Genomic DNA, 13,842 nt, shown 5'->3' with positions numbered 1-13,842 from the left:
TGAGCCAAAATAAACCTCTTTTCTTCACAAAGTACTAAGCCTCTGGTGTTTTGTTATAACAACATAAAACAGATTTAAAGCACCATCCAAAGTTTCCAGATGACACCCCTCCTCCACTGTGAACTGGGTACGTGATACAATCTTCCTCTCCTAGGCAACCACACTGAGCAAAGCATCAGTCCAGGGCCACTCTCGTGTTTGGCTTTGGCTTAATGGCTGAAGATAAAATCACAACCACTTCTTTTTGCCACCAAAGTAACACAAAAGTCACAAAGTTCCTTTCTCTTTTGGTTTCGTTCTACCTATCTTACATTGATTTTCCCAAGGAAATGCAGCCTAGAGCCTCTCTTGGGAAGGTTAAAAGCAGAAATAGACAAACTGACTCACTGTCAAGGATCTGTGTGCTCAGGGCTAAGGCTCCTCTTTATCTAAACTCTGTAGACATGAAGGGCTATAGCTGAGTGGTGGAAGAACAAACTCAAAGCAACTTTAACAGATTTGAGACCAGATTAAAAGGACAGGCTGCTGGCTGGAGAGGTGGCTCAGAGGGCAAGAGTGTTTGCTGTACACATAGTAAAACCGAGATCCTGGGCACCCACAAAGAAAGCTAGCAGGGGCTCATGCTACCCAGTGCTGTGGAAGGTAGAGAATGGCTAGGGCTTGCTGGTTGCTCTAGGTTCAGTGAGAAGGCCTGTCTTAAAGAAATAGGTGGAGAGGATTAGAACAGGGCACCCAGTATACTACTCTGGCCTCCATCAATGAACACACACACCTCTTAGGATTTCAACACTACTGCCCTGGTAGTCAAGCTTCTAACACACACTTTGGGAGAAAAGCTGTATTCTAACCAGAACAGATGGGGGAGCAGGACTCTCTGTACTGTTGGGGACTTGCTCTCAGCCACTCCAAGAGTCCAGGGTGGGCTCATCTCTCCAGCTCCACATCCAGATTCCCTGAGTATACCACACTAGCACCAGAATAAGGAGCAGAGACTAGCGACTAGCAGGAGAAAGGCTCATTTATTACTGTGTCCTACCCCAAAGTGAGGGTGAAAATGTGTGCCTTTAAGTGTTTAATTTAATCTTTTAATTCCCCCTCCCCCAATAATCTACATTTCCTGGAACCTAGCCCACAAACTCATTATGTCAGGACAATTTAAAAAGTAGTCTCCCTGCATAACATACATTAGGCACGGAACATAGAAGTCAGGCTGGGCTGGAATGGAAACTCGTGAGGTGTGCCTACTAATGCAATCGTGGCAAGTCTATTATAAGGATGACAACTTCCTGATTGGATTTCAGGCACAGTCCACATAGACTAATTCATGTACGGTACTGTAAACCCAGCCAAAAGCCCATAGCTGGGGTGGGGGTGGGGGCATCTGCTTAGCAGGGAAGCTGCTGCTCCTGCTTTACATGGACACGATGAGCCTGTCGAGTCTCTTCTGCACGGTTGTGTTTCTGTCCACACTCCAGCACTGCTCTTAGAAGCGTCTTTTTACAGTGGGCAGACGCTAGAGCAACTCCTAATGGGTCAACTGAGAAGACCAGGTGACTGTTAAATGCAAATAAATAGGACACCTCTGTCACTTGGCCCCGTCACAGGAAGGGTTCCAGAAGAAGACATGTAGAGAACACAGCAGCTGAAAAAAAAAATGGGGGAGCGAAGCACACACCGCTGAGTTCTGGGTATTGCACCAATGGGCTCTCCTCACCAGTGCCTGTCAGCAATGTTGCCCTCGGGCTCCACAGTTGAGTACAGCTGTGATAATCCTTCCCCAGTAACCCTACACAGCCCATCCTGAGAACTAGCCATTAAGGAAGAAGCTTCCATTCCCACCCAGTTCGATTTCCTCTGTGTTCTGTACAGGATCAGCCCTCAGCATCCTGTCAGGAGAGAGCTCATGAAGTGAGACTCCTCCCTGAGAGTTATATGTAAGTACACAAATGTCATCATGAAACCCATAATTAACATAGTGAACCTGCTAATGATTACTTGTATGCAGCAGAAGTGACGATGCTTCTGTTATAATGGTTACAATTTTCTAATTGTTCCTTCATATATGTTGTACTACTTTATATTGTAGCACACATGATTTAAACTCGACATACTATAGATTATACATTTTACACTGTTTTCCTGGTTCTTGTCATTTTAGCCTGTTAGTTTGAGCTATGAGTCATTACATTTGCTCTTTCGTTAATTTGGAAATTTAATTATATCTCTGATTCTTCATTTCTACTTACCTATGAGCAAATACATATCCTCTACTGATGTTTAGAAGAAGGCTACCAAACACTGTCACCTTCCTGGACTCGTGCTATGTCTGTCTCCATATTTCCACCTGTGGCCCCGACAAGAAAATACTTTAGTGTCTCATTTACTCCTTCCCTCACCCCAGAACCCCAACTCCTTAAACTTCTATAGTTGTTTCCCTTCTGGACCATTCTAAAGTTTCACTTACTATACAGCTCTTGGGAGAACTGTATCACACATTCTTAAAAACCTGGCCCTTATCATTTTAGACTACTTCTTCTCTTAGTTTCTTAATTAGGGTTGATTTTTGTTTGGTTATACACACACACACATACAAAGACTAGTCACTAGGTGATGCTTTTACACCCTTTAATACGGTTCTCCTTACCTCTCAGTCTCAGAAAATGCAGATCTACTGCCCTCTAGTGCTCAGTGTTAGGCAAGTTCTTGGTGTCAAGATTTTATTTCCTTAGCTTCAGAAGGAAACCTTACTTGCTGGGTGGGGACTTCACAGAGTGCTTGCCTACCTAGCTGGCTTGAAACCCTGAGTTCAATCCCCTGCACTGTATAAACCCAGTATGGTGGTGAACATCTGTAATTCCGGCATTCATGAGGGAAGGCAGGAGAGTCAGGAGTTCAAAGTCATCCTTCACATAGCAAACTTGAGGCCAACCTGGGATACAGGAAACCCTGGGGGGGGGGGGGATAAAGAGGGGCAAATTCTTAGAACCTTATAGAACAGCCCACTCATCTTTGGGTTTGAAAGTGGCCTTTGGACTTTTATCTCCAACCCAGCCTGTAAATTGGGAACATTTGAATCTCTAGAGTGAAATCACTCTTCTTCTCGGGGGAACAAGATAACTACATTTCAGTGAGGCACAGCTAATTTAAATTAGCCAGTTTGTTGGTTAGATTTAAGTCCTATTCAGTTCTGGTAAGTACTTAGAAATTGCTTTAAAAATAAAATTAAAAAGGATAAACTTCTCATTTAGGCCCGTAGGCAATGAAAAGCATAGTGGGCTATGGTCATGGCATAGGAGGGATGGTTGGGGGCTGTAAGGGGAGTCCTCTCCCCCTTCGCCTGAGAGGACTCACATGGCCAGGGTCATATTTACTTATAACTCACTCTGTGCTCCTAGAAGATCTGCTCTCCCTTTTCCATTTCATTAACGGATCTCACTGTCCACGGCTGCTTGGTAGGTCAGTTAGTACCTATGAAATGGGACACTCTGTAATCCAGGTTCACAGGAGGCTGAAGCAAATGTGAGGGGGGAACAGGAGATCAAAGAAAAACAAGGAGTGACTTTTAAATCTAAGAAGTAGGAAGTTTGGCTCTGTTCCAAGAGAACAGAGAGAGCCTGAAATGACTGGAGAGACAGGATGGGGTCGGGGGGTCTGGCTATCACATCTCACATTGGCCACTGAGTGGTTAGTGCTCCGAGTCCCCTAGGATGACACTTCACCCCCTCCCTTGGAGCTCTCCATCAGGGAGATGAAGCCTCCAGCAGCTGGCAGCCAGTCATGGCTCCCATTTTTCACAAGGGAGCAGAAAGAGGCAAGAAATTCCACAACTTCCATCCAAGGGAGGGGAACCCATGTCTTACTGCCCATAATGAAGACAGACTGTGAGTCTGACCATAACCAGGAACCCCCAAAGATGTCACCTGGATCTCATCTGATCTCCCCTTGAGTCCTCGGTATTTTAAGCTGATTTGTGGGGTGGGTGTCAGGGGACAAGAACACATGAAAAACCTGGGAGGAATGAGGAAGTACACCCAGTGTGGGAGACTGCTGCTTTGGAAGCATATAGAGAAACAGGAGGGGAGAAGCATCCATGGTGGGACCTTACCTCATGGCCCTACATGAGGGCAGCACAGGCTAATGCCAGAGGCTCTGCACTTCTCTCTACATTTGTGGAGCAGTCAGTCACATACCCCAGAGACCCAGTTGCTGAAAAAAACAACAACAACTAAACTTGTATGGAGTATCCACCACTTCAAAAAGCACCTGACTGGGCCCCTTGGGATCCTACACTCAGTTGTCGACAGCACAAGTGGTCCAAGGCTGTGTCACTGCCTCCATTTTGGTCAGGAGCCTGAGCACCCAGCTTTGCTAGGCTGCTTTGCCCTCTTCCTCTAAATATGAGCAGAGATCTCCCTGACTAAGGACATTTAATGATCAACCCAAGATCTCAAGGTTCTAAAAGCATATGCAATTGCTCTGTTTGTCTGTGCCCCAACTCCAGGCTTTACCTCCCACTTTTTGTTTGGTTTTCTTATACGAAATCTTGGGGATTGAACGAAGAGCCTCGAGCATGTTGGGCAGGTACTCCACCACTGACCTACATTCCCTAGCCCTAAATCTGGATTTTAAAGAGTTCAAAATAAGCCAGTATTTTTCCACTTACATCAGCAAGCAAGATATGTTACTCCCCACACCCAAATGGAAGATTCATTTACTGGGGAAGGCTATGTGATTTCTAACATTAATTTCATTATTGACTGACAAGATGTGTTAGTCAGCTTTCCGTTACGATGAGAAAATATCTGAGAAAAATACCCATAAGAAGGTCAGATCCATTTCAGATGTTTCGGTCACTTGACATTTGCTTCCATGTTGGTGAAGCAGGGCATTATGGGATGGAAACATGGCACAGAAAGCTGCTGATGGTGGCCAGGAAGCATAGAGGAATAAAGTAGGGATGAGTATGAGTAAGCAAGAGAGGAGAGGTAGAGGAGGGAGAAGGGAAGAGAGAGGGGAGGAAGGGGGAGAGGTGGGAAGAGGGAGACTAGGGGTGAGATGCATACATCAGAGGCATGTCTCCAGCAATCTGCTTTCTCCAATAGGTCACACCTCCTAATAGCTTAGCTACTTGCATCTCCATTTAGCTATGAACTCATCAATGAGTTAACCCTTTCACGAAGTTAGTGCTGTTATGATTCCCAATCACCTCAATAATTACCATATAGGGGAACCAAGATGAAAACACATGAGCTGTAGGGGACATGTCATAGCCAAAATAGAACATAGGATTCTTTGATGTAAATCACAGGACCATTTTAATAGCACATATTCAAGTACCAGAGTCAACAGAGATAAAGTTTCATTCATCAATTAGGATAATCTATTTAAAAGTGAGGAAGTTTAGGTCTAGGATGTAATTCAGTGGCAAAGCACCTGCCTCACATGTATGAGGTACTGAGTTCAGTCCTCAGCAAAACACACACACACAAACACACACACACACATACAATCTTCCTTTAGAGCACTGGTTCTCAACTTGGGGGTCACATATCAGATACCCTGCATACCAGATATTTACATTATGATTTATAACAGCAAAATCACAATTATAAAATAGCAATGAAATTACTTTATGGTTGGGGTCAATACAATATGAGGAATTATTTTAAAGTTTTCACCATTAAGAAGGTTAGAAATCACTACTTTAGAGAATTAAAGTACATATTACTGAAGATGCAACATACTTTTTTAAATTTTTTATTGAATATTTTATTTACATTTCAGATGCCATCCCCTTTCCCCATTTCTCCTCCCTAGAAAAACCCTATCCCATCCCCCCTTCTCCTTTTTGCTTTTATACAATTTTTTTAATGTTAATCAAAGGCTTTATAAGTTTGGTAATGCTCAATATCAAGATGCCCATACAATCAGAAGTGTAACCCAATACCCAACCTAGATATATCAACTATCTTTGACTGGCGGAGACACATGAACATCCGCCTCCATGTCCCCCCCCACACACACTTCTTGTCACCTAACTCCTCCTCTCCTTACTCCTCCTCTTCCTCTCCTTACTCCTCCAACCTTAGCTCCTCCTACATATCACCCTTCCTGTTAAAATAAAACTTTTCTCTCAAAATAAAATTAGAGCATAACTATACCAATTTGTGTCAGTAAGGTACAAGATAGTCCTAATACCCAGTCCATTATTTTGTTGACTAACCAGAACCTCTGTCATCTCTCCTAACTAAAAGACTTAGTTCTGAACCTGGCTTTTTTTCTTGGCTTTAGAATGAATGTCAGCTGAAAACCATCCTCTCAAATCTTTTCTCTCAAAGTAAATAGCCAGGATTGGCTATGAGACTATAAGTTTTCAACCCCATCAGAAATCCAGAATGACTGAGTTAAATGAAATTATGGGAAGCACAAAGCATAGCTTCTAAAACTTAGCCAATTTATAGAGACTGCTGAACACCTGGACAGTCCCTATACTACAGAACGTTGGAGCATCTGATCTTCAGCCTTCTGGCCCAGGATCATCTGACAGACCTAGTGATGCAGAATTATTAAGGGCTGATTACTCTGTCATGGCAGATATAATCAGTCAACTATTCCCCAAGTGACACAACATACCTTTGTCATAAGACATAAAAAAGTCAAACTCAAACTGACTTGAAAACTTCCCCCTGCTGGCTAGTTTCCATCGTGCCAGAAGGTGTCATACAGGTTTCTGAGCAAAAGATGTAAGTCATCAATGGAATTACACATTAGTGAACCTTGAACATTGCATTACTGACCTGCCAGGCAAGATGTGTTATGAGTATAATAGAAGGAAGAAGGTTATGGAGGTAACCAATCAGAGGCCTTTTCCACATTCTTGCTTTCCACCTTGATGAAAAGAAGGGCCATTCCTTCCTCTCATGTCCCCTCTTCCTCTCTCGGTCTGGGAAAGCCTGCCTCCTCCTCTTTTCCCAGAGATTGGCTTCTTGTTGTTTTCATTAGCCAATCAATTCCCCTACACACAGTCACCTTGTGAAGGATCTAGGACAGCGTGGCCCAGAGGGCTGTTCAATTTTGTCAGGAGCAGCCAAGATGGAACATAGAATAAGTAAGTAATAACTCGGGATTAACAGCATGGAGGTTAGGCAGTGGCCCAGCTATTGTGCTGATTAAGCATATTAAAATATAAAGGCTGTGTTTGTGTGTGTGTGTGTGTGTGTGTGTGTGTGTGTGTGTGTGTGTGTCTTTCATTTGGGACATAAACCTTGGGTCAAGTAGTGAAACTGCCACAGGAATTTATTTATTGATATTTATGTCTACATGTGTTTATATGGTGGATTACATTGATAGATTTTTTTGTATGTTGAACTATCACTGCATCTCTGGGATGGTGTCTACTTGATCATGGTGGATGAGTTTTTTGATATGCTCTTGTATTTGGTTTGCAATTATTTTATTGAGTATTTTTCCATCAATGTTCACAAGGGAAATTGGTTTGTAATTCCTTTTCTTTGTTGAGTCTTTGTGTGGTTTTGGTATCAGGGTAACTATAACCTCATAAAATGATTTTGGCAATGTTTCTTCTGTTTCTATCTAGTGGAATAATTTGAGGAGTATTGGCATTAGCTCTTCTTTGACAGTCTGATAGAATTCTGTGCTAAAACTATCCGGCCCTGGGCTTTTTTGTTGTTGTTAGGAGATTTTTAATGACTGCCTCTATTTCCTTAGAGATTATAGGACTATTTAGATCGATAAACATAAATACTTAGAAGTCAGTTTGACAGCATATTAATTTAGTAAGGTAACAGTAGTAGGTTCCCCCTAGGGCCTATGATATCCAGAGCCATGGCCCTTTGACCAGGTTGGCCCTTCTTTCCATCAAGGTGGAAAGCAAGAATATGCAGGATGTAGACCGGGAATTATTAGACCCTGTGGAGACCTCCACACTGGAAGAATTTCCTATATAGAATAGTTGATGAGTTTAGGACGACAGATTCTGCACCCAACGATTGTGTTATCTGTTAATTTTAAACTAAGATTGCCTGGTGTTTTCCATTCATGGTGACTCAGGTGGGCAGGAAGGAAAAAACAATCGCGTCAGAATTTGGCCAGGCTTTGGAACAGGAAGATTGGGCAAAGGACCGAGCTCTAGAGGAGAGGTAACCACAATAGAGCGCAGACTGGTAAGAGCAAGCTGCAGGACGGTGGACTGGCAAAAGCGGGATCTCAAAGCTCTGGAGAGACAGAGTCAGCGTTTGTGGGAGAGGCGTTGGCCAGGAGAAACACATCTGCAGTCACCATCTCAGGCCATTGCACCAGGCTAGGAACAAACAGAGACCACAGTTGCTGGTGCCTAGCTAGATTTAGCCTGTTTTTTTAAAACTATACAACTATGCCTCTCTGTCCTGCACTCTTCTCAGGCATGGTGTCTCTCCTCTCCTCCACACTCTCCCAGCATGGTGGATCTCCCTTTTCCCTTCTCCTCCCAGTCCTAAGCCCAGGAATTCCTAAAATCCCACCTCTGTCTGTCCTCTCCAGCTATTGGCTGTTACCAATCAGAACTAACTGGGAGCAGGTTCCCAGAAGCTACATGCAGCCAGTCTTATGTAAACTGTTTTGAGGGGAACATAATTAGCATTAGAATACAAGCAGCTACATTTCTTCCTTTTGTCCAATTTTAAAAAAGGCTCTTTTCCCTCAGATATACATTGAATATAATTATGACAATTGTGTAAATTATAAAGTATGATACATATTTATAACATCCAGTCCATCATATATGGCAATTTAGATAAAGTATTCTATCATCTACCCTAATTTAGAGTTTACAATTCTGTACCTGAATTATGTTTGATTTTAACTTGAATTACCATCTGAAAACCATCCTTTCACATCTAGAACACCTTTAATGCTAAACAACTTAAGTTCAATTATGAGTCTATAATTGACTAATATAATTCAACCTTGTCAGAGTTCTGAGAAGGAATTAAATGTTACCTGAATATGTAGAAAGCACAAAGACATAGCTTCCAAAACTTACACAATTTATAGAGAAGCTGACTATCTGGACAGTCCCTGATATTCTTTTTAATGTTAGAGCATCTGCCTTCAGCCTTTTGGCCCACAACCATCTGACAGACCTTAAGTGAAGCAGGAATTATGAAGGACTAGCTTACCCTGTCTTGGCAGAGCTTACCAATCGACTATCCTGCATCCATTTGTCCTTTTTTGGACACAATTTTGTCTGTAGACGAAATTAAGGCAATTCTTGCCCAGCAGCTACCTTGCCACACTGGAATGTCTCTATATGGAGGTAATGATACTCAATATCTTCTTTGAAGTGGGATGGGGGTATTGTTAAGAATAGACATGTTTCCTATTCAAAGATCTATTGATAATGAAATGATTTTAAATGTCATATTCTGTGTATCTCTAATGCTTTTGAAGAATATCGATCTATATATAGTATATCTGAACTGTTAAACCTTGAGTACTCTTAGCTATTTACTATTTGAATAATATTGAAAACACTTCATTGTAATTAAATCAGAATCTAATATTATCATGAGTTTATTATCTAATCATTAACTTGTATTACTTAATTATCCTAAACAGTTTCTAATAGCAGCTATTAGAAGGACTGAGTCTAAGCCTTGTGTTCTTAGAGTTACATGAACACAATGCCTCTCTAAGAGTAACAAAATTGATTTTAAATTTTGTGTCAATATACAAAGATTTATGTCAATGAAAACTTTAAACCTGTATCAATATACAAATTCTGTACCAATGTAAGAATGTACTTCAATTCTGTGCAGATTCAATCCAATCCTCATCAAAATTCCAACACAATTCTTTACAGACCTTGAAAGAATAATATTCATCTTTATACAGTAAAAAAAAAAAAAAACCCAAGATACCTAAAACAATTTTATACAATAAAAGAATTTCTGGAGGTATCATCATCCCTGGATACAGGTAGTACTACAGAGCAGTAATAAAAACTGTGGTATTGGCATAAAAACAAACAGGTTGGTCAATGGAACTGAACCAAAGACCCAGCAGTAAAACCACACCCCTATGAACACTTGAGTTTTGACAAAGAAGCCAAAATTATACAATAGAAAACTGCTGGGAGCCAACCTGATTCCATTTTACATTTAGACTCCATTTTAAATAAGAATAGTTTTAACTTTTGTTTTCCCTCAGCTATTTCTGAAAACAGACAGCTAATGGTCACTATGCCCTGAGGAAAGTGGTCGATGCCCTGAGCTAGACAATACATCCCTCAGCCACCAGAGATTCGCCTTGGCCTTGTGCCCAGTTTCTGTGAAGGCCCCCCCAATTGCTTCACCCCCTCCCCTACCTGTATAAAGAGCCTAAGAAAATACAGTTTGTTGGACCTTGATCAGAAAACTTGTCTTGGTCTCGTTCTTTGTGTCTCCTGTCCCTTCCATTCTCTTCCCCTTTCTCTCAGGGTACTCTGTTGAAACCCCCCGCAGGCCAGGGCAGAAAACAAGAAATCATCTTCAACAAATCTTCAACAACAAGCAGGTTTAACTGGATGTAGAAGAATGCAAATAGATCCATATCTATCATTCTGCATAAAACTCAAATCCAAATGGATCAAAGATCTCAACATAAAACCAGATACACTAACCTGATAGAACAGAAAGTGAGGAATAGCCTTGAACTCATTGGCACAGGAGACAACTTTCAGAACAGAACGCTAATGGCTCAGGCACTAAGATCAACAATGAATAAATGGGACTTCATGAAACTGAAAAGCTTCTGTAAGTCAAAGGACATTGTCAAAAGGACAAAACAGCAGCCTAGAAAACAGCCTAGAAAATGGGAAAAGAACTTCACCAACCCCACATCCAACAGTGGACCGATATCCTAAATATATATATATTTTATATATATCCCCAATTAAAAAAAATGGAGTACAGATCTAAATAGAATTCTCAACTGAGGAATCTCTAATGGCCAAGTACTTAAAGAAATGTTCAACATCCTTAGTCATCAGGGAAATGCAGATCAAAACAACCCTGAGATTCCATCTTACACTTGTCAAAATGGCTAAGATCAAACACACAGGGACAGCGCATGCTGGCAAGGATGTGGAACAAGGAGGAAACTTCTCCATTGCTATGGGAGTGCAAACTTGTACTGCTGCTTTGGAAATCAATTTGGCAGTTTTGCAGAAAATTGGGAATATATTTACCTCAAGACCCAGCTATACCATTATTGGGCATATACTCAAAGAATTCTCTATCATACCACAAGGTCACATGTGCCACTATGTTCATAGCAGCTTTATTCATAACAGCCAGAAACTGGAAACAACCTAGATGTCCCTCAATGGGAAAAAATGTGGTACATTTACACAATGGAGTATTAATCAGTTATTAAAAACAATGACCTCATGAAATTTGCAGACAAATGGGTGGAACTAGAGAAAATCACCCTGCATGAGGTAACCCAGACCTAGGAGGACAAACTTGGTCTGTACTCACTGGTAAGTAGATATTCTCTGTAAAGTAAAAGAGAACCATGCTACAATCCAGACCCAAAGAAGCTAAGAAATAAGGAAGACTCAAGGTGGGGCAAGTGAATCTCACTGAGAAGAGGAAATAGAATAGACATCATAGGCAGATGGGAGGGGGACTGGACAGGGAGGGGTGAAGCAGGGGGGATCAAGTGGGGAGAGAACAAAGATAGAAAGTACTGGGAAAGACAAGTGGAATTGGGAGGGGGAGAAATCTCTGGGACAAGCTAGAAACCTAGGGCAATGGGAAAATCACAGGAATCTATGAGGGTGAGTCTCTAGCTAAGACTCCTAGAAATGGGGAATACGGAGTCTAAACAGGCCATCTCCTGTAACCAAGAAAGACTTCCAAGGGAGGGATTAGGACAACAACCCAGCCACAAAACCTTTGACCTCCAATTTGTTCTGTTTACAAGATGTTGCAGGGATAAAGATGGAGCAGAAATTGAGGGAATGGCTAACCAATGACTGGTCCAGCTTGAGACCCATGCTGTGAGAGGGAGCTCACCCCTGACACTGTTAGTGATATTCTGCGACACTCGGAGACATGAGCCTAGCATAACTGTCATCTAAGAGGCTTCACCCAGCAACTGATAGAAACAGATGCAGAGATGAACAGAGAAACATCAGGAGAAGCTTGGGGAATCCAGAGGAAAGTGAGGAGAAAGGATTGTAGGAGCTAGTGGGGTCAAGGAAACCTACAGAATCAATTAACTTTGGCCTATGCAGACTCACAGAGACTGAACTGCCAACCTGGGAGCACGCATGGGCCTGACCTAGGCCCTCTGCACATATGTAACAGTTGTGTCGCTGGGTCTTCACGTGGGACTCCTCACAGCAGGAGCAGGGACTGTAACTCTGTTGCCTGCCTTTGGGACCCTTTCCCCCTTCTGGGTTACCCCATCTAGCCTCAGTGGGAGAAAACACATCTAGTCTTCCTCCAACTTGAGATGCCAAGGCTGGTTGATATCCATGGGAGAGCTCCCCTTTTCTGAAGAGAAAGGGAGGAGGAATTGGTGGGGGGAGGGAAGTTTGGGGAGGAAGGACTGGGACTAGAGGAGGTGGGGAATTGTAGTCGGGAAATTAAGAAGTAAGTTAGGTAAGAAAGGTAAGTAATTAAAAATATTTCTGTCTGTACTCACGGATTATCAGTGCCGTTCCACACCGGACAGCAGTTAAGGCAGAGGCGGTTAACTAGCCTAAGTGCTAAGAGAGAAGTGGCTTGTGGGCGCTCAGCCCTAAATGGGACAACTCCATCAAACCCCTCCCACAAGGCTCAGGGGGCATCTCAGAAACGGTACAGAAATGGAGTCAGATGCTATGAAATGCTGTCCTCTGAACACGACACAGGCTGGTGAACTCATAGCGGTTATGGTAATATGCACAAGACTTATATAATATTAACCCAATAAAACAACTCAATATTCCAGCCCTTCTAAATGGAATCAATGGATTACAAAATTTTTAAAAATTAAGGCTATGTAGGCGGGAAGGCTACTTGCTGAGGGCATAGGTGGGGGGATTGAAAGGGCACCTGGGGTAGAGGTGATCCAGATACATTGTATCCACAAATAAAATTGTCAAAATGAATAAGAAATTAAGATACTTTTTTTAAGTACAGAAAACAAAAAATGTCTGCTTCATCCCACTGTCTTGACTAAGACCTAAGAGAGAAGAAAAAACTCTGCAAACGTCTGCATCTCACCCTCTCACCACAGAGACTTTCACTCATTCTAAGTACACAGTTTCCAAACTGGGCACCAGAGCACCCCGGGGGGCTTGTGGCAGGGGTGCAAACCAGAGCTTCACAGGCCTCCCCTGTGTCTCCAGGCTACAGAGGCACCTTTTCCTCAATCTGTTTACATCCCCAGAGTTCGTGTAAGCAAACCTTTCTTTGCTTGAAAAACACTTCTCTGGAGAATTTAGGTCGGTTTTCAGTTTCCCAGAATTAATACATTTGTTTACCTAATCCACAGTACTTTCATATCACCTGAACCTAATACCTTAATCCAACCTTAGTACACAAAACTGGTTCTCTCCCCTGAATGCTTGTCCTTGGAGGATTTAATGATAATAATATTTTTCGGAGCACGTGTTTTCTGTCGGCCGACAGCTTGAGAGGCTATCATGATTGGCAACCCTTGTGCTCTCGGTAGATACAAGTTGCCCTCACCCAAAGGATGGGTAAGGTGCTGAGCAGTACAGGAACGGTTTTAAACACAGTCCCTCGTTGTTTTCCCCTTAAGTGGGAGTGGCTATAGGAAGGGCCCATGTCAGCTGTCAGCTGTCAGCAC

General features: G+C 42.4%; 1 long non-coding RNA gene across 1 annotated transcript; it reads right to left on the bottom strand.

Moving 5' to 3' along the window:
• Positions 1-6: 6 nt before the first annotated feature.
• Positions 7-13,549, bottom strand: LOC143441824 (uncharacterized). The gene is made up of 5 exons (XR_013109526.1): positions 12,691-13,549; positions 4,106-4,206; positions 3,383-3,468; positions 2,247-2,344; positions 7-1,642 (listed from the first exon to the last, which is right to left on the bottom strand). It is a non-coding gene; the product is annotated as an uncharacterized LOC143441824 (long non-coding RNA).
• Positions 13,550-13,842: the final 293 nt, after the last annotated feature.

This window comes from Arvicanthis niloticus, chromosome 3 (assembly GCF_011762505.2).
Source record: "Arvicanthis niloticus isolate mArvNil1 chromosome 3, mArvNil1.pat.X, whole genome shotgun sequence".
NCBI lineage: Eukaryota > Metazoa > Chordata > Mammalia > Rodentia > Muridae > Arvicanthis > Arvicanthis niloticus.
The sequence above is the reverse complement of the archived record's forward strand: the minus strand, read 5'-3'. Positions and strand labels throughout refer to the sequence as shown.